The sequence below is a fragment of the Salvelinus fontinalis genome, chromosome 8 (assembly GCF_029448725.1).
Source record: "Salvelinus fontinalis isolate EN_2023a chromosome 8, ASM2944872v1, whole genome shotgun sequence".
NCBI lineage: Eukaryota > Metazoa > Chordata > Actinopteri > Salmoniformes > Salmonidae > Salvelinus > Salvelinus fontinalis.
The window spans coordinates 46,925,381-46,945,788 of record NC_074672.1 but is presented as its reverse complement, the minus strand read 5'-3'; the positions used below and the strand labels follow the sequence as shown (position 1 = coordinate 46,945,788).

Genomic DNA, 20,408 nt, shown 5'->3' with positions numbered 1-20,408 from the left:
TGCAATTGAGAAATTCCAATTTCACGGAAAAAGGGAACTTTTTGAATGAATTAAAATGTACCAACTGTCTAAAGTTCAACTGCTTCTTGAGTTTACTCATTTCGAGCGCTAAATGAAAAGAGTTCAGCCAGCTTGTACACGTCTCTGTCAGAGCATGAGTAGGCTCTACAATCAATCTCTGGTAGCTTGCCATGATCGTATAGTGGTTAGTACTCTGAGTTGTGGCCCCAGCAACCCCGGTCCTCAATCCGGGTCATGGCACAGCACTATCATTTCAAAAGGGTTGTATTTTGAATGAGTTTAAACTTACTTTGTGAGCTAAGAAACTCAGCAACTCTTCCATTTGACAAAGTCCCCCATCTCATGGTAGGTTAATTAATTACATTAACTGATTCATCTGCTGTTTCTTAGGTTTTTACCATTTTGAAGCTCGAGACCCAAATGAGAAATGTAGTTTCCCCGAAACGACCAAAATTATGAAGAAATAGTGTATGATTCTGAATGTTTACTCATATCTCGCGATCCACCTATCACATGCTAATGCCCACTTCTGGTACCAAACCATAGTTTAAGAATCCATGTCAGAGGATCTTGAGTTTATTCAGCTCGAGACCCAAATGTAAAATGTACTGTCCTCGAATGACCGAAATTAAAAGAAAAAATAGTATGTGACTACAAATGTTTACTGATATCTCGCGGCCCACCTCACACAGACTCAGGCCGACTTTGGGTCCCAAAACGTAGCTTGAGAAACCCTGTTGCTAGACAATTGAAGGTGTTCATATCGATTCCAATATTATTAAATTACATCTGTTTTGTGACGTGATTTTGCAAGACAGCGATATGGGTTAAATTAATTATTCTGGTTTGATTTAAATACGTGTGTCGGTGTTCTTACCTGCAACAGACATGATATCTATGGTCTCTGTGGCTTAGTTGGTTAAAGCGCCTGTCTTGTAAGTAGGAGATCCTGAGTTCGAATCGCAGCAGAGCCTTTTCAAGCAATTCATTGAACACATTGGAGAAGAAGGGCACAAAACATAGCTTAAGAAACCCTGTTGCTAGACAATTGAAGGTGTCCTTATCGATTCCAATGTAACTAAATAACATATTTTTTTGTGACGTGATTTTTGCAAGACAGAGATTTGGATTAAATGAATGAGACTAGTTTGATTTTAATGCGTGTGGCAGTGTTATTACCTGCAACAGATAAGACATATATGGGCGCTGTGGCTTAGTTGGTTAAAGCGCCTGTCTTGTAAACAGGAGATCCTGAGTTCGAATCTCAGCAGAGCCTTTTCAAACAATTCAATTAACACCTTGGTAGAAAAGGTCTTGGTGGAGGGAACTCTACTTTTCTCAAACGATGGGTTTAGAGAATTAGGAGTGTCGAGAGGAGAGAAGACGTGAGGAGGATGCAATTGAGAAATTCCAATTTCACGGAAAAAGGGAACTTTTTGAATGAATTAAAATGTACCAACTGTCTAAAGTTCAACTGCTTCTTGAGTTTACTCATTTCGAGCGCTAAATGAAAAGAGTTCAGCCAGCTTGTACACGTCTCTGTCAGAGCATGAGTAGGCTCTACAATCAATCTCTGGTAGCTTGCCATGATCGTATAGTGGTTAGTACTCTGAGTTGTGGCCCCAGCAACCCCGGTCCTCAATCCGGGTCATGGCACAGCACTATCATTTCAAAAGGGTTGTATTTTGAATGAGTTTAAACTTACTTTGTGAGCTAAGAAACTCAGCAACTCTTCCATTTGACAAAGTCCCCCATCTCATGGTAGGTTAATTAATTACATTAACTGATTCATCTGCTGTTTCTTAGGTTTTTACCATTTTGAAGCTCGAGACCCAAATGAGAAATGTAGTTTCCCCGAAACGACCAAAATTATGAAGAAATAGTGTATGATTCTGAATGTTTACTCATATCTCGCGATCCACCTATCACATGCTAATGCCCACTTCTGGTACCAAACCATAGTTTAAGAATCCATGTCAGAGGATCTTGAGTTTATTCAGCTCGAGACCCAAATGTAAAATTTACTGTCCTCGAATGACCGAAATTAAAAGAAAAAATAGTATGTGACTACAAATGTTTACTGATATCTCGCGGCCCACCTCACACAGACTCAGGCCGACTTTGGGTCCCAAAACATAGCTTGAGAAACCCTGTTGCTAGACAATTGAAGGTGTTCATATCGATTCCAATATTATTAAATTACATCTGTTTTGTGACGTGATTTTGCAAGACAGCGATATGGGTTAAATTAATTATTCTGGTTTGATTTAAATACGTGTGTCGGTGTTCTTACCTGCAACAGACATGATATCTATGGTCTCTGTGGCTTAGTTGGTTAAAGCGCCTGTCTTGTAAACAGGAGATCCTGAGTTCGAATCGCATCAGAGCCTTTTCAAGCAATTCATTGAACACATTGGAGGAGAAGGGCACAAAACATAGCTTTAGAAACCCTTTTGCTAGACAATTGATGGTGTCCTTATCGATTCCAATGTTACTAAATAACATATTTTTTTGTGACGTGATTTTTGCAAGACAGAGATATGGATTAAATGAATGAGACTAGTTTGATTTTAATGCGTGTGGCAGTGTTATTACCTGCAACAGATAAGACATATATGGGCGCTGTGGCTTAGTTGGTTGGACATCCGGTTTGGAGCGAGCGGTCGCATTTGCATTCGCTCTGCAGGTAGTATAACTTTTCATTACATTTCATTATAGTACAACGGTTTAATTTGTCCAACCTTAGCAATTTCTTCTTATCTAGCTACATAGCCGTCTGTGTATCAAAGATAATTGCGTAATTATCGTATTTCGTCGTCTATCGTAGTCCACACTGCTATCTGCCCAGCAGCTAGCAAACGTCCACCGTCTACCGAATAGTAGTATAACTTTTCATTACATTTCATTATAGTACAACGGTCTGATTCTCATTTTCATTACAGTACAACGGTTTGATTTGTTTGATCTTAGCTAGCTACATAGCCGTCTTTGTATCAAACATAATTGCGTAGTTATTGAGGTTCGCTAGCCAGCTATTTTCGTCCTAACGTAACGCAACGTAGCCAACACTGCTAGCTAGCCAGCTTGCCACCGAATAGCAGCATTGTAGAAACGAGTGCATTACAACGGAACGACTTGATTAGTGTAGTGTTAGCTGGCTACACAGTTGTCTTTGCTATCTTTGATTTGTTTGATCTTAGCTAGCTACTTAGCTGGCTACATAGCCGTCTTTGTATCAAAGATAATTGTGTAGTTATCGAGGTTCGCTGAGGTTCGCTAGCCAGGTATTCTCGTCCTAACGTAACGTAAGGTAGTCAACCCTGCTAGCTAGCCAGCTAGCCACCGATTAGCAGCACTGTAGAAACGATTACATTACAACGGAACGACTTGATTTGTGTAGTGTTAGCTAGCTACATAGTTTTCTTTGCTAGCTTTGTATCTAAGATAATTGTGTAGCTTTGAGTAATTATCGGTTAGCTAGCCAGCTATTTTCGCCTGCCGCGCTGCCGTCCTCCTACCTAGCCAACACTGCTAGCTAACACTGCTAGCTAGCCAACTTCTACCGAATAGCAGCACTGTAGAAACTTACATTACAACGGAACGACTTGATTAGCGTAGTGTTAGCTAGTTGTCTTTGCTGTCCTTGTATCCATGATAATTGTGTAGTTTAGAGAAATTTAGAGAAATTGTCGAGGTCACCTAGCCAGCTTCACTTTCAACAACGCAGCTACTGCTAGCCAGGCTACTTCACCAGCCAGCAGTACTATATCATTTTAGTCAATAAGATCTTTTATTTTATTTATTTTTTGCAACGTAAGCTTAACTTTCTGAACATTCGAGACGTGTAGCCCACTTGTCATTCTAATCTCCTTTGCTTTAGCGTAGCCTCTTCTGTAGCCTGTCAACTATGTGTCTGTCTATCCCTGTTCTCTCCTCTCTGCACAGACCATACAAACGCTTCACACCGCGTGGCCGCGCCCACCCTAACCTGGTGGTCCCAGCCCGCACGACCCACGTGGAGTTCCAGGTCTCCGGTAGCCTCTGGAACTGCCGATCCGCGGCCAACAAGGCAGAGCTCATCTCAGCCTATGCGTCCCTCCAGTCCCTCAACTTCTTGGCACTGACGGAAACATGGCTCACCACAGATAACACTGCTACTCCTACTGCTCTCTCTTCGTCTGCCCACGTGTTCTCGCACACCCCGAGAGCTTCTGGTCAGCGGGGTGGTGGCACCGGGATCCTCATCTCTCCCAAGTGGTCATTCTCTCTTTCTCCCCTTACCCATCTGTCTATCGCCTCCTTTGAATTCCATGCTGTCACAGTTACCAGCCCTTTCAAGCTTAACATCCTTATCATTTATCGCCCTCCAGGTTCCCTTGGAGAGTTCATCAATGAGCTTGATGCCTTGATAAGCTCCTTTCCTGAGGACGGCTCACCTCTCACAGTTCTGGGTGACTTTAACCTCCCCATGTCTACCTTTGACTCATTCCTCTCTGCCTCCTTCTTTCCACTCCTCTCCTCTTTTGACCTCACCCTCTCACCTTCCCCCCCTACTCACAAGGCAGGCAATACGCTTGACCTCATCTTTACTAGATGCTGTTCTTCCACTAACCTCATTGCAACTCCCCTCCAAGTCTCCGACCACTACCTTGTATCCTTTTCCCTCTCGCTCTCATCCAACACTTCCCACACTGCCCCTACTCGGATGGTATCGCGCCGTCCCAACCTTCGCTCTCTCTCCCCCGCTACTCTCTCCTCTTCCAACCTATCATCTCTTCCCTCTGCCCAAACCTTCTCTAACCTATCTCCTGATTCTGCCTCCTCAACCCTCCTCTCCTCCCTTTCTGCATCCTTTGACTCTCTATGTCCCCTATCCTCCAGGCCGGCTCGGTCCTCCCCTCCCGCTCCGTGGCTCGACGACTCATTGCGAGCTCACAGAACAGGGCTCCGGGCAGCCGAGCGGAAATGGAGGAAAACTCGCCTCCCTGCGGACCTGGCATCCTTTCACTCCCTCCTCTCTACATTTTCCTCTTCTGTCTCTGCTGCTAAAGCCACTTTCTACCACTCTAAATTCCAAGCATCTGCCTCTAACCCTAGGAAGCTCTTTGCCACCTTCTCCTCCCTCCTGAATCCTCCTCCCCCTCCCCCCCCCCTCCTCCCTCTCTGCAGACGACTTCGTCAACCATTTTGAAAAGAAGGTCGACGACATCCGATCCTCGTTTGCTAAGTCAAACGACACCGCTGGTTCTGCTCACACTGCCCTACCCTGTGCTTTGACCTCTTTCTCCCCTCTCTCTCCAGATGAAATCTCGCGTCTTGTGACGGCCGGCCGCCCAACAACCTGCCCGCTTGACCCTATCCCCTCCTCTCTTCTCCAGACCATTTCCGGAGACCTTCTCCCTTACCTCACCTCGCTCATCAACTCATCCCTGACCGCTAGCTACGTCCCTTCCGTCTTCAAGAGAGCGAGAGTTGCACCCCTTCTGAAAAAACCTACACTCGATCCCTCCGATGTCAACAACTACAGACCAGTATCCCTTCTTTCTTTTCTCTCCAAAACTCTTGAACGTGCCGTCCTTGGCCAGCTTTCCTGCTATCTCTCTCAGAATGACCTTCTTGATCCAAATCAGTCAGGTTTCAAGACTAGTCACTCAACTGAGACTGCTCTTCTCTGTATCACGGAGGCGCTCCGCACTGCTAAAGCTAACTCTATCTCCTCTGCTCTCATCCTTCTAGATCTATCGGCTGCCTTCGATACTGTGAACCATCAGATCCTCCTCTCCACCCTCTCCGAGTTGGGCATCTCCGGCGCGGCCCACGCTTGGATAGCGTCCTACCTGACAGGTCGCTCCTACCAGGTGGCGTGGCGAGAATCTGTCTCCTCACCACGCGCTCTCACCACTGGTGTCCCCCAGGGCTCTGTTCTAGGCCCTCTCCTATTCTCGCTATACACCAAGTCACTTGGCTCTGTCATAACCTCACATGGTCTCTCCTATCATTGCTATGCAGACGACACACAATTAATCTTCTCCTTTCCCCCTTCTGATGACCAGGTGGCGAATCGCATCTCTGCATGTCTGGCAGACATATCAGTGTGGATGACGGATCACCACCTCAAGCTGAACCTCGGCAAGACGGAGCTGCTCTTCCTCCCAGGGAAGGACTGCCCGTTCCATGATCTCGCCATCACGGTTGACAACTCCATTGTGTCCTCCTCCCAGAGCGCTAAGAACCTTGGCGTGATCCTGGACAACACCCTGTCGTTCTCAACTAACATCAAGGCGGTGGCCCGTTCCTGTAGGTTCATGCTATACAACATCCGCAGAGTACGACCCTGCCTCACACAGGAAGCGGCGCAGGTCCTAATCCAGGCACTTGTCATCTCCCGTCTGGATTACTGCAACTCGCTGTTGGCTGGGCTCCCTGCCTGTGCCATCAAACCCCTACAACTCATCCAGAACGCCGCAGCCCGTCTGGTGTTCAACCTTCCCAAGTTCTCTCACGTCACCCCGCTCCTCCGCTCTCTCCACTGGCTTCCAGTTGAAGCTCGCATCCGCTACAAGACCATGGTGCTTGCCTACGGAGCTGTGAGGGGAACGGCACCTCAGTACCTTCAGGCTCTGATCAGGCCCTACACCCAAACAAGGGCACTGCGTTCATCCACCTCTGGCCTGCTCGCCTCCCTACCACTGAGGAAGTACAGTTCCCGCTCAGCCCAGTCAAAACTGTTCGCTGCTCTGGCACCCCAATGGTGGAACAAACTCCCTCACGACGCCAGGACAGCGGAGTCAATCACCACCTTCCGGAGACACCTGAAACCCCACCTCTTCAAGGAATACCTAGGATAGGATAAAGCAATCCTTCTGCCCCCCCCCCCCCCTTAAAAGATTTAGATGCACTATTGTAAAGTGGCTGTTCCACTGGATGTCATTAGGTGAATGCACCAATTTGTAAGTCGTTCTGGATAAGAGCGTCTGCTAAATGACTTAAATGTAAATGTAAATGTTGGTTAAAGCGCCTGTCTAGTAAACAGGAGATCCTGAGTTCGAATCTCAGCAGAGCCTTTTCAAACAATTCAATTAACACCTTGGTAGAAAAGGTCTTGGTGGAGGGAACTCTACTTTTCTCAAACGATGGGTTTAGAGAATTAGGAGTGTCGAGAGGAGAGAAGACGTGAGGAGGATGCAATTGAGATATTCCAATTTCACGGAAAAAGGGAACTTTTTGAATGAATTAAAATGTACCAACTGTCTAAAGTTCAACTGCTTCTTGAGTTTACTCATTTCGAGCGCTAAATGAAAAGAGTTCAGCCAGCTTGTACACGTCTCTGTCAGAGCATGAGTAGGCTCTACAATCAATCTCTGGTAGCTTGCCATGATCGTATAGTGGTTAATACTCTGCGTTGTGGCCCCAGCAACCCCGGTCCTCAATCCGGGTCATGGCACAGCACTATCATTTCAAAAGGGTTGTATTTTGAATGAGTTTAAACTTACTTTGTGAGCTAAGAAACTCAGCAACTCTTCCATTTGACAAAGTCCCCCATCTCATGGTAGGTTAATTACTTACATTAACTGATTCATCTGCTGTTTCTTAGGTTTTTACCATTTTGAAGCTCGAGACCCAAATGAGAAATGTAGTTTCCCCGAAACGACCAAAATTATGAAGAAATAGTGTATGATTCTGAATGTTTACTCATATCTCGCGATCCACCTATCACATGCTAATGCCCACTTCTGGTACCAAACCATAGTTTAAGAATCTATGTCAGAGGATCTTGAGTTTATTCAGCTCGAGACCCAAATGAAAAATGTACTGTCCTCGAATGACCGAAATTAAGAGAAAAAATAGTATGTGACTACAAATGTTTACTGATATCTCGCGGCCCACCTCACACAGACTCAGGCCGACTTTGGGTCCCAAAACATAGCTTAAGAAACCCTGTTGCTAACAAATTGAAGGTGTTCATATCGATTCCAATATTATTAAATTACATCTGTTTTGTGACGTGATTTTGCAAGACAGCGATATGGGTTAAATTAATTATTCTGGTTTGATTTAAATACGTGTGTCGGTGTTCTTACCTGCAACAGACATGATATCTATGGGCTCTGTGGCTTAGTTGGTTAAAGCGCCTGTCTTGTAAACAGGAGATCCTGAGTTCGAATCTCAGCAGAGCCTTTTCAAGCAATTCATTGAACACATTGGAGGAGAAGGGCACAAAACATAGCTTAAGAAACCCTGTTGCTAGACAATTGAAGGTGTCCTTATCGATTCCAATGTTACTAAATAACATATTTTTTGTGACGTGATTTTTGCAAGACAGAGATATGGATTAAATGAATGAGACTAGTTTGATTTTAATGCGTGTGGCAGTGTTATTACCTGCAACAGATAACACATATATGGGCGCTGTGGCTTAGTTGGTTAAAGCGCCTGTCTAGTAAACAGGAGATCCTGAGTTCGAATCTCAGCAGAGCCTTTTCAAACAATTCAATTAACACCTTGGTAGAAAAGGTCTTGGTGGAGGGAACTCTACTTTTCTCAAACGATGGGTTTAGAGAATTAGGAGTGTCGAGAGGAGAGAAGACGTGAGGAGGATGCAATTGAGAAATTCCAATTTCACGGAAAAAGGGAACTTTTTGAATGAATTAAAATGTACCAACTTTCTAAAGTTCAACTGCTTCTTGAGTTTACTCATTTCGAGCGCTAAATGAAAAGAGTTCAGCCAGCTTGTACACGTCTCTGTCAGAGCATGAGTAGGCTCTACAATCAATCTCTGGTAGCTTGCCATGATCGTATAGTGGTTAGTACTCTGAGTTGTGGCCCCAGCAACCCCGGTCCTCAATCCGGGTCATGGCACAGCACTATCATTTCAAAAGGGTTGTATTTTGAATGAGTTTAAACTTACTTTGTGAGCTAAGAAACTCAGCAACTCTTCCATTTGACAAAGTCCCCCATCTCATGGTAGGTTAATTAATTACATTAACTGATTCATCTGCTGTTTCTTAGGTTTTTACCATTTTGAAGCTCGAGACCCAAATGAGAAATGTAGTTTCCCCGAAACGACCAAAATTATGAAGAAATAGTGTATGATTCTGAATGTTTACTCATATCTCGCGATCCACCTATCACATGCTAATGCCCACTTCTGGTACCAAACCATAGTTTAAGAATCCATGTCAGAGGATCTTGAGTTTATTCAGCTCGAGACCCAAATGTAAAATGTACTGTCCTCGAATGACCGAAATTAAAAGAAAAAATAGTATGTGACTACAAATGTTTACTGATATCTCGCGGCCCACCTCACACAGACTCAGGCCGACTTTGGGTCCCAAAACGTAGCTTGAGAAACCCTGTTGCTAGACAATTGAAGGTGTTCATATCGATTCCAATATTATTAAATTACATCTGTTTTGTGACGTGATTTTGCAAGACAGCGATATGGGTTAAATTAATTATTCTGGTTTGATTTAAATACGTGTGTCGGTGTTCTTACCTGCAACAGACATGATATCTATGGTCTCTGTGGCTTAGTTGGTTAAAGCGCCTGTCTTGTAAGTAGGAGATCCTGAGTTCGAATCGCAGCAGAGCCTTTTCAAGCAATTCATTGAACACATTGGAGAAGAAGGGCACAAAACATAGCTTAAGAAACCCTGTTGCTAGACAATTGAAGGTGTCCTTATCGATTCCAATGTAACTAAATAACATATTTTTTTGTGACGTGATTTTTGCAAGACAGAGATTTGGATTAAATGAATGAGACTAGTTTGATTTTAATGCGTGTGGCAGTGTTATTACCTGCAACAGATAAGACATATATGGGCGCTGTGGCTTAGTTGGTTAAAGCGCCTGTCTTGTAAACAGGAGATCCTGAGTTCGAATCTCAGCAGAGCCTTTTCAAACAATTCAATTAACACCTTGGTAGAAAAGGTCTTGGTGGAGGGAACTCTACTTTTCTCAAACGATGGGTTTAGAGAATTAGGAGTGTCGAGAGGAGAGAAGACGTGAGGAGGATGCAATTGAGAAATTCCAATTTCACGGAAAAAGGGAACTTTTTGAATGAATTAAAATGTACCAACTGTCTAAAGTTCAACTGCTTCTTGAGTTTACTCATTTCGAGCGCTAAATGAAAAGAGTTCAGCCAGCTTGTACACGTCTCTGTCAGAGCATGAGTAGGCTCTACAATCAATCTCTGGTAGCTTGCCATGATCGTATAGTGGTTAGTACTCTGAGTTGTGGCCCCAGCAACCCCGGTCCTCAATCCGGGTCATGGCACAGCACTATCATTTCAAAAGGGTTGTATTTTGAATGAGTTTAAACTTACTTTGTGAGCTAAGAAACTCAGCAACTCTTCCATTTGACAAAGTCCCCCATCTCATGGTAGGTTAATTAATTACATTAACTGATTCATCTGCTGTTTCTTAGGTTTTTACCATTTTGAAGCTCGAGACCCAAATGAGAAATGTAGTTTCCCCGAAACGACCAAAATTATGAAGAAATAGTGTATGATTCTGAATGTTTACTCATATCTCGCGATCCACCTATCACATGCTAATGCCCACTTCTGGTACCAAACCATAGTTTAAGAATCCATGTCAGAGGATCTTGAGTTTATTCAGCTCGAGACCCAAATGTAAAATTTACTGTCCTCGAATGACCGAAATTAAAAGAAAAAATAGTATGTGACTACAAATGTTTACTGATATCTCGCGGCCCACCTCACACAGACTCAGGCCGACTTTGGGTCCCAAAACATAGCTTGAGAAACCCTGTTGCTAGACAATTGAAGGTGTTCATATCGATTCCAATATTATTAAATTACATCTGTTTTGTGACGTGATTTTGCAAGACAGCGATATGGGTTAAATTAATTATTCTGGTTTGATTTAAATACGTGTGTCGGTGTTCTTACCTGCAACAGACATGATATCTATGGTCTCTGTGGCTTAGTTGGTTAAAGCGCCTGTCTTGTAAATATGAGATCCTGAGTTCGAATCGCATCAGAGCCTTTTCAAGCAATTCATTGAACACATTGGAGGAGAAGGGCACAAAACATAGCTTTAGAAACCCTTTTGCTAGACAATTGATGGTGTCCTTATCGATTCCAATGTTACTAAATAACATATTTTTTTGTGACGTGATTTTTGCAAGACAGAGATATGGATTAAATGAATGAGACTAGTTTGATTTTAATGCGTGTGGCAGTGTTATTACCTGCAACAGATAAGACATATATGGGCGCTGTGGCTTAGTTGGTTGGACATCCGGTTTGGAGCGAGCGGTCGCATTTGCATTCGCTCTGCAGGTAGTATAACTTTTCATTACATTTCATTATAGTACAACGGTTTAATTTGTCCAACCTTAGCAATTTCTTCTTATCTAGCTACATAGCCGTCTGTGTATCAAAGATAATTGCGTAATTATCGTATTTCGTCGTCTATCGTAGTCCACACTGCTATCTGCCCAGCAGCTAGCAAACGTCCACCGTCTACCGAATAGTAGTATAACTTTTCATTACATTTCATTATAGTACAACGGTCTGATTCTCATTTTCATTACAGTACAACGGTTTGATTTGTTTGATCTTAGCTAGCTACATAGCCGTCTTTGTATCAAACATAATTGCGTAGTTATTGAGGTTCGCTAGCCAGCTATTTTCGTCCTAACGTAACGCAACGTAGCCAACACTGCTAGCTAGCCAGCTTGCCACCGAATAGCAGCATTGTAGAAACGAGTGCATTACAACGGAACGACTTGATTAGTGTAGTGTTAGCTGGCTACACAGTTGTCTTTGCTATCTTTGATTTGTTTGATCTTAGCTAGCTACTTAGCTGGCTACATAGCCGTCTTTGTATCAAAGATAATTGTGTAGTTATCGAGGTTCGCTGAGGTTCGCTAGCCAGGTATTCTCGTCCTAACGTAACGTAAGGTAGTCAACCCTGCTAGCTAGCCAGCTAGCCACCGATTAGCAGCACTGTAGAAACGATTACATTACAACGGAACGACTTGATTTGTGTAGTGTTAGCTAGCTACATAGTTTTCTTTGCTAGCTTTGTATCTAAGATAATTGTGTAGCTTTGAGTAATTATCGGTTAGCTAGCCAGCTATTTTCGCCTGCCGCGCTGCCGTCCTCCTACCTAGCCAACACTGCTAGCTAACACTGCTAGCTAGCCAACTTCTACCGAATAGCAGCACTGTAGAAACTTACATTACAACGGAACGACTTGATTAGCGTAGTGTTAGCTAGTTGTCTTTGCTGTCCTTGTATCCATGATAATTGTGTAGTTTAGAGAAATTTAGAGAAATTGTCGAGGTCACCTAGCCAGCTTCACTTTCAACAACGCAGCTACTGCTAGCCAGGCTACTTCACCAGCCAGCAGTACTATATCATTTTAGTCAATAAGATCTTTTATTTTATTTATTTTTTGCAACGTAAGCTTAACTTTCTGAACATTCGAGACGTGTAGCCCACTTGTCATTCTAATCTCCTTTGCTTTAGCGTAGCCTCTTCTGTAGCCTGTCAACTATGTGTCTGTCTATCCCTGTTCTCTCCTCTCTGCACAGACCATACAAACGCTTCACACCGCGTGGCCGCGCCCACCCTAACCTGGTGGTCCCAGCCCGCACGACCCACGTGGAGTTCCAGGTCTCCGGTAGCCTCTGGAACTGCCGATCCGCGGCCAACAAGGCAGAGCTCATCTCAGCCTATGCGTCCCTCCAGTCCCTCAACTTCTTGGCACTGACGGAAACATGGCTCACCACAGATAACACTGCTACTCCTACTGCTCTCTCTTCGTCTGCCCACGTGTTCTCGCACACCCCGAGAGCTTCTGGTCAGCGGGGTGGTGGCACCGGGATCCTCATCTCTCCCAAGTGGTCATTCTCTCTTTCTCCCCTTACCCATCTGTCTATCGCCTCCTTTGAATTCCATGCTGTCACAGTTACCAGCCCTTTCAAGCTTAACATCCTTATCATTTATCGCCCTCCAGGTTCCCTTGGAGAGTTCATCAATGAGCTTGATGCCTTGATAAGCTCCTTTCCTGAGGACGGCTCACCTCTCACAGTTCTGGGTGACTTTAACCTCCCCATGTCTACCTTTGACTCATTCCTCTCTGCCTCCTTCTTTCCACTCCTCTCCTCTTTTGACCTCACCCTCTCACCTTCCCCCCCTACTCACAAGGCAGGCAATACGCTTGACCTCATCTTTACTAGATGCTGTTCTTCCACTAACCTCATTGCAACTCCCCTCCAAGTCTCCGACCACTACCTTGTATCCTTTTCCCTCTCGCTCTCATCCAACACTTCCCACACTGCCCCTACTCGGATGGTATCGCGCCGTCCCAACCTTCGCTCTCTCTCCCCCGCTACTCTCTCCTCTTCCAACCTATCATCTCTTCCCTCTGCCCAAACCTTCTCTAACCTATCTCCTGATTCTGCCTCCTCAACCCTCCTCTCCTCCCTTTCTGCATCCTTTGACTCTCTATGTCCCCTATCCTCCAGGCCGGCTCGGTCCTCCCCTCCCGCTCCGTGGCTCGACGACTCATTGCGAGCTCACAGAACAGGGCTCCGGGCAGCCGAGCGGAAATGGAGGAAAACTCGCCTCCCTGCGGACCTGGCATCCTTTCACTCCCTCCTCTCTACATTTTCCTCTTCTGTCTCTGCTGCTAAAGCCACTTTCTACCACTCTAAATTCCAAGCATCTGCCTCTAACCCTAGGAAGCTCTTTGCCACCTTCTCCTCCCTCCTGAATCCTCCTCCCCCTCCCCCCCCCCTCCTCCCTCTCTGCAGACGACTTCGTCAACCATTTTGAAAAGAAGGTCGACGACATCCGATCCTCGTTTGCTAAGTCAAACGACACCGCTGGTTCTGCTCACACTGCCCTACCCTGTGCTTTGACCTCTTTCTCCCCTCTCTCTCCAGATGAAATCTCGCGTCTTGTGACGGCCGGCCGCCCAACAACCTGCCCGCTTGACCCTATCCCCTCCTCTCTTCTCCAGACCATTTCCGGAGACCTTCTCCCTTACCTCACCTCGCTCATCAACTCATCCCTGACCGCTAGCTACGTCCCTTCCGTCTTCAAGAGAGCGAGAGTTGCACCCCTTCTGAAAAAACCTACACTCGATCCCTCCGATGTCAACAACTACAGACCAGTATCCCTTCTTTCTTTTCTCTCCAAAACTCTTGAACGTGCCGTCCTTGGCCAGCTTTCCTGCTATCTCTCTCAGAATGACCTTCTTGATCCAAATCAGTCAGGTTTCAAGACTAGTCACTCAACTGAGACTGCTCTTCTCTGTATCACGGAGGCGCTCCGCACTGCTAAAGCTAACTCTATCTCCTCTGCTCTCATCCTTCTAGATCTATCGGCTGCCTTCGATACTGTGAACCATCAGATCCTCCTCTCCACCCTCTCCGAGTTGGGCATCTCCGGCGCGGCCCACGCTTGGATTGCGTCCTACCTGACAGGTCGCTCCTACCAGGTGGCGTGGCGAGAATCTGTCTCCTCACCACGCGCTCTCACCACTGGTGTCCCCCAGGGCTCTGTTCTAGGCCCTCTCCTATTCTCGCTATACACCAAGTCACTTGGCTCTGTCATAACCTCACATGGTCTCTCCTATCATTGCTATGCAGACGACACACAATTAATCTTCTCCTTTCCCCCTTCTGATGACCAGGTGGCGAATCGCATCTCTGCATGTCTGGCAGACATATCAGTGTGGATGACGGATCACCACCTCAAGCTGAACCTCGGCAAGACGGAGCTGCTCTTCCTCCCAGGGAAGGACTGCCCGTTCCATGATCTCGCCATCACGGTTGACAACTCCATTGTGTCCTCCTCCCAGAGCGCTAAGAACCTTGGCGTGATCCTGGACAACACCCTGTCGTTCTCAACTAACATCAAGGCGGTGGCCCGTTCCTGTAGGTTCATGCTCTACAACATCCGCAGAGTACGACCCTGCCTCACACAGGAAGCGGCGCAGGTCCTAATCCAGGCACTTGTCATCTCCCGTCTGGATTACTGCAACTCGCTGTTGGCTGGGCTCCCTGCCTGTGCCATCAAACCCCTACAACTCATCCAGAACGCCGCAGCCCGTCTGGTGTTCAACCTTCCCAAGTTCTCTCACGTCACCCCGCTCCTCCGCTCTCTCCACTGGCTTCCAGTTGAAGCTCGCATCCGCTACAAGACCATGGTGCTTGCCTACGGAGCTGTGAGGGGAACGGCACCTCAGTACCTTCAGGCTCTGATCAGGCCCTACACCCAAACAAGGGCACTGCGTTCATCCACCTCTGGCCTGCTCGCCTCCCTACCACTGAGGAAGTACAGTTCCCGCTCAGCCCAGTCAAAACTGTTCGCTGCTCTGGCACCCCAATGGTGGAACAAACTCCCTCACGACGCCAGGACAGCGGAGTCAATCACCACCTTCCGGAGACACCTGAAACCCCACCTCTTCAAGGAATACCTAGGATAGGATAAAGCAATCCTTCTGCCCCCCCCCCCCTTAAAAGATTTAGATGCACTATTGTAAAGTGGCTGTTCCACTGGATGTCATTAGGTGAATGCACCAATTTGTAAGTCGTTCTGGATAAGAGCGTCTGCTAAATGACTTAAATGTAAATGTAAATGTTGGTTAAAGCGCCTGTCTAGTAAACAGGAGATCCTGAGTTCGAATCTCAGCAGAGCCTTTTCAAACAATTCAATTAACACCTTGGTAGAAAAGGTCTTGGTGGAGGGAACTCTACTTTTCTCAAACGATGGGTTTAGAGAATTAGGAGTGTCGAGAGGAGAGAAGACGTGAGGAGGATGCAATTGAGATATTCCAATTTCACGGAAAAAGGGAACTTTTTGAATGAATTAAAATGTACCAACTGTCTAAAGTTCAACTGCTTCTTGAGTTTACTCATTTCGAGCGCTAAATGAAAAGAGTTCAGCCAGCTTGTACACGTCTCTGTCAGAGCATGAGTAGGCTCTACAATCAATCTCTGGTAGCTTGCCATGATCGTATAGTGGTTAATACTCTGCGTTGTGGCCCCAGCAACCCCGGTCCTCAATCCGGGTCATGGCACAGCACTATCATTTCAAAAGGGTTGTATTTTGAATGAGTTTAAACTTACTTTGTGAGCTAAGAAACTCAGCAACTCTTCCATTTGACAAAGTCCCCCATCTCATGGTAGGTTAATTACTTACATTAACTGATTCATCTGCTGTTTCTTAGGTTTTTACCATTTTGAAGCTCGAGACCCAAATGAGAAATGTAGTTTCCCCGAAACGACCAAAATTATGAAGAAATAGTGTATGATTCTGAATGTTTACTCATATCTCGCGATCCACCTATCACATGCTAATGCCCACTTCTGGTACCAAACCATAGTTTAAGAATCTATGTCAGAGGATCTTGAGTTTATTCAGCTCGAGACCCAAATGAAAAATGTACTGTCCTCGAATGACCGAAATTAAGAGAAAAAATAGTATGTGACTACAAATGTTTACTGATATCTCGCGGCCCACCTCACACAGACTCAGGCCGACTTTGGGTCCCAAAACATAGCTTAAGAAACCCTGTTGCTAACAAATTGAAGGTGTTCATATCGATTCCAATATTATTAAATTACATCTGTTTTGTGACGTGATTTTGCAAGACAGCGATATGGGTTAAATTAATTATTCTGGTTTGATTTAAATACGTGTGTCGGTGTTCTTACCTGCAACAGACATGATATCTATGGGCTCTGTGGCTTAGTTGGTTAAAGCGCCTGTCTTGTAAACAGGAGATCCTGAGTTCGAATCTCAGCAGAGCCTTTTCAAGCAATTCATTGAACACATTGGAGGAGAAGGGCACAAAACATAGCTTAAGAAACCCTGTTGCTAGACAATTGAAGGTGTCCTTATCGATTCCAATGTTACTAAATAACATATTTTTTGTGACGTGATTTTTGCAAGACAGAGATATGGATTAAATGAATGAGACTAGTTTGATTTTAATGCGTGTGGCAGTGTTATTACCTGCAACAGATAAGACATATATGGGCGCTGTGGCTTAGTTGGTTAAAGCGCCTGTCTAGTAAACAGGAGATCCTGAGTTCGAATCTCAGCAGAGCCTTTTCAAACAATTCAATTAACACCTTGGTAGAAAAGGTCTTGGTGGAGGGAACTCTACTTTTCTCAAACGATGGGTTTAGAGAATTAGGAGTGTCGAGAGGAGAGAAGACGTGAGGAGGATGAAATTGAGATATTCCAATTTCACGGAAAAAGGGAACTTTTTGAATGAATTAAAATGTACCAACTGTCTAAAGTTCAACTGCTTCTTGAGTTTACTCATTTCGAGCGCTAAATGAAAAGAGTTCAGCCAGCTTGTACACGTCTCTGTCAGAGCATGAGTAGGCTCTACAATCAATCTCTGGTAGCTTGCCATGATCGTATAGTGGTTAGTACTCTGAGTTGTGGCCCCAGCAACCCCGGTCCTCAATCCGGGTCATGGCACAGCACTATCATTTCAAAAGGGTTGTATTTTGAATGAGTTTAAACTTACTTTGTGAGCTAAGAAACTCAGCAACTCTTCCATTTGACAAAGTCCCCCATCTCATGGTAGGTTAATTACTTACATTAACTGATTCATCTGCTGTTTCTTAGGTTTTTACCATTTTGAAGCTCGAGACCCAAATGAGAAATTTAGTTTCCCCGAAACGACCAAAATTATGAAGAAATAGTGTATGATTCTGAATGTTTACTCATATCTCGCGATCCACCTATCACATGCTAATGCCCACTTCTGGTACCAAACCATAGTTTAAGAATCCATGTCAGAGGATCTTGAGTTTATTCAGCTCGAGACCCAAATGAAAAATGTACTGTCCTCGAATGACCGAAATTAAAAGAAAAAATAGTATGTGACTACAAATGTTTACTGATATCTCGCGGCCCACCTCACACAGACTCAGGCCGACTTTGGGTCCCAAAACATAGCTTAAGAAACCCTGTTGCTAGACAATTGAAGGTGTTCATATCGATTCCAATATTATTAAATTACATCTGTTTTGTGACGTGATTTTGCAAGAAAGCGATATGGGTTAAATTAATTATTCTGGTTTGATTTAAATACGTGTGTCGATGTTCTTACCTGCAACAGACATGATATCTATGGGCTCTGTGGCTTAGTTGGTTAAAGCGCCTGTCTTGTAAACAGGAGATCCTGAGTTCGAATCTCAGCAGAGCCTTTTCAAACAATTCAATTAACACCTTGGTAGAAAAGGTCTTGGTGGAGGGAAATCTACTTTTCTCAAACGATTGGTTTAGAGAATTAGGAGTGTCGAGAGGAGAGAAGACGTGAGGAGGATGCAATTGAGATATTCCAATTTCACGGAAAAAGGGAACTTTTTGAATGAATTAAAATGTACCAACTGTCTAAAGTTCAACTGCTTCTTGAGTTTACTCATTTCGAGCGCTAAATGAAAAGAGTTCAGCCAGCTTGTACACGTCTCTGTCAGAGCATGAGTAGGCTCTACAATCAATCTCTGGTAGCTTGCCATGATCGTATAGTGGTTAGTACTCTGAGTTGTGGCCCCAGCAACCCCGGTCCTCAATCCGGGTCATGGCACAGCACTATCATTTCAAAAGAGTTGTATTTTGAATGAATTTAAACTTACTTTGTGAGCTAAGAAACTCAGCAACTCTTCCATTTGACAAAGTCCCCCATCTCATGGTAGGTTAATTACTTACATTAACTGATTCATCTGCTGTTTCTTAGGTTTTTACCATTTTGAAGCTCGAGACCCAAATGAGAAATGTAGTTTCCGCGAAACGACCAAAATTATGAAGAAATAGTGTATGATTCTGAATGTTTACTCATATCTCGCGATCCACCTATCACATGCTAATGCCCACTTCTGGTACCAAACCATAGTTTAAGAATCCATGTCAGAGGATCTTGAGTTTATTCAGCTCGAGACCCAAATGAAAAATGTACTGTCCTCGAATGACCGAAATTAAAAGAAAAAATAGTATGTGACTACAAATGTTTACTGATATCTCGCGGCCCACCTCACACAGACTCAGGCCGACTTTGGGTCCCAAAACATAGCTTAAGAAACCCTGTTGCTAGACAATTGAAGGTGTTCATATCGATTCCAATATTATTAAATTACATCTGTTTTGTGACGTGATTTTGCAAGACAGCGATATGGGTTAAATTAATTATTCTGGTTTGATTTAAATACGTGTGTCGGTGTTCTTACCTGCAACAGACATGATATCTATGGGCTCTGTGGCTTAGTTGGTTAAAGCGCCTGTCTTGTAAACAGGAGATCCTGAGTTTGAATCTCAGCAGAGCCTTTTCAAGCAATTCATTGAACACATTGGAGGAGAAGGGCACAAAACATAGCTTAAGAAACCCTGTTGCTAGACAATTGAAGGTGTCCTTATCGATTCCAATGTTACTAAATAACATATTTTTTGTGACGTGATTTTTGCAAGACAGAGATATGGATTAAATGAATGAGACTAGTTTGATTTTAATGCGTGTGGCAGTGTTATTACCTGCAACAGATAAGACATATATGGGCGCTGTGGCTTAGTTGGTTAAAGCGCCTGTCTAGTAAACAGGAGATCCTGAGTTCGAATCTCAGCAGAGCCTTTTCAAACAATTCAATTAACACCTTGGTAGAAAAGGTCTTGGTGGAGGGAACTCTAGTTTTCTCAAACGATGGGTTTAGAGAATTAGGAGTGTCGAGAGGAGAGAAGACGTGAGGAGGATGCAATTGAGATATTCCAATTTCACGGAAAAAGGGAACTTTTTGAATGCATTAAAATGTACCAACTGTCTAAAGTTCAACTGCTTCTTGAGTTTACTCATTTCGAGCGCTAAATGAAAAGAGTACAGCCAGCTTGTACACGTCTCTGTCAGAGCATGAGTAGGCTCTACAATCAATCTCTGATAGCTTGCCATGATCGTATAGTGGTTAGTACTCTGCGTTGTGGCCCCAGCAACCCCGGTGCTCAATCCGGGTCATGGCACAGCACAATCATTTCAAAAGGGTTGTATTTTGAATGAGTTTAAACTTACTTTGTGAGCTAAGAAACTCAGCAACTCTTCCATTTGACAAAGTCCCCCATCTCATGGTAGGTTAATTACTTACATTAACTGATTCATCTGCTGTTTCTTAGGTTTTTACCATTTTGAAGCTCGAGACCCAAATGAGAAATGTAGTTTCCCCGAAACAACCAAAATTATGAAGAAATAGTGTATGATTCTGAATGTTTACTCATATCTCGCGATCCACCTATCACATGCTAATGCCCACTTCTGGTACCAAACCATAGTTTAAGAATCCATGTCAGAGGATCTTGAGTTTATTCAGCTCGAGACCCAAATGAAAAATGTACTGTCCTCGAATGA

The 20,408-nt window shown here is 44.4% G+C and overlaps 11 non-coding genes across 11 annotated transcripts; all 11 read left to right on the top strand.

Annotated features, from left to right (window-relative positions):
- The first annotated feature begins 920 nt into the window (after positions 1–920).
- trnat-ugu (transfer RNA threonine (anticodon UGU)) lies at positions 921–995 on the top strand. The gene has a single exon. It is a non-coding gene; the product is annotated as a tRNA-Thr (tRNA).
- Positions 996–1,223: 228 nt separating this feature from the next.
- Positions 1,224–1,297, top strand: trnat-ugu (transfer RNA threonine (anticodon UGU)). The gene has a single exon. It is a non-coding gene; the product is annotated as a tRNA-Thr (tRNA).
- A 6,828-nt stretch (positions 1,298–8,125) lies between these two features.
- trnat-ugu (transfer RNA threonine (anticodon UGU)) lies at positions 8,126–8,199 on the top strand. Its single transcript has one exon. It is a non-coding gene; the product is annotated as a tRNA-Thr (tRNA).
- A 227-nt stretch (positions 8,200–8,426) lies between these two features.
- Positions 8,427–8,500, top strand: trnat-agu (transfer RNA threonine (anticodon AGU)). The gene has a single exon. It is a non-coding gene; the product is annotated as a tRNA-Thr (tRNA).
- Positions 8,501–9,539: 1,039 nt separating this feature from the next.
- Positions 9,540–9,614, top strand: trnat-ugu (transfer RNA threonine (anticodon UGU)). The gene has a single exon. It is a non-coding gene; the product is annotated as a tRNA-Thr (tRNA).
- A 228-nt stretch (positions 9,615–9,842) lies between these two features.
- Positions 9,843–9,916, top strand: trnat-ugu (transfer RNA threonine (anticodon UGU)). Its single transcript has one exon. It is a non-coding gene; the product is annotated as a tRNA-Thr (tRNA).
- A 6,826-nt stretch (positions 9,917–16,742) lies between these two features.
- Positions 16,743–16,816, top strand: trnat-ugu (transfer RNA threonine (anticodon UGU)). The gene has a single exon. It is a non-coding gene; the product is annotated as a tRNA-Thr (tRNA).
- A 227-nt stretch (positions 16,817–17,043) lies between these two features.
- On the top strand, positions 17,044–17,117 carry trnat-agu (transfer RNA threonine (anticodon AGU)). Its single transcript has one exon. It is a non-coding gene; the product is annotated as a tRNA-Thr (tRNA).
- Positions 17,118–18,157: 1,040 nt separating this feature from the next.
- On the top strand, positions 18,158–18,231 carry trnat-ugu (transfer RNA threonine (anticodon UGU)). The gene has a single exon. It is a non-coding gene; the product is annotated as a tRNA-Thr (tRNA).
- Positions 18,232–19,271: 1,040 nt separating this feature from the next.
- trnat-ugu (transfer RNA threonine (anticodon UGU)) lies at positions 19,272–19,345 on the top strand. The gene has a single exon. It is a non-coding gene; the product is annotated as a tRNA-Thr (tRNA).
- Positions 19,346–19,572: 227 nt separating this feature from the next.
- Positions 19,573–19,646, top strand: trnat-agu (transfer RNA threonine (anticodon AGU)). Its single transcript has one exon. It is a non-coding gene; the product is annotated as a tRNA-Thr (tRNA).
- The last annotated feature ends 762 nt before the right edge of the window (positions 19,647–20,408 follow it).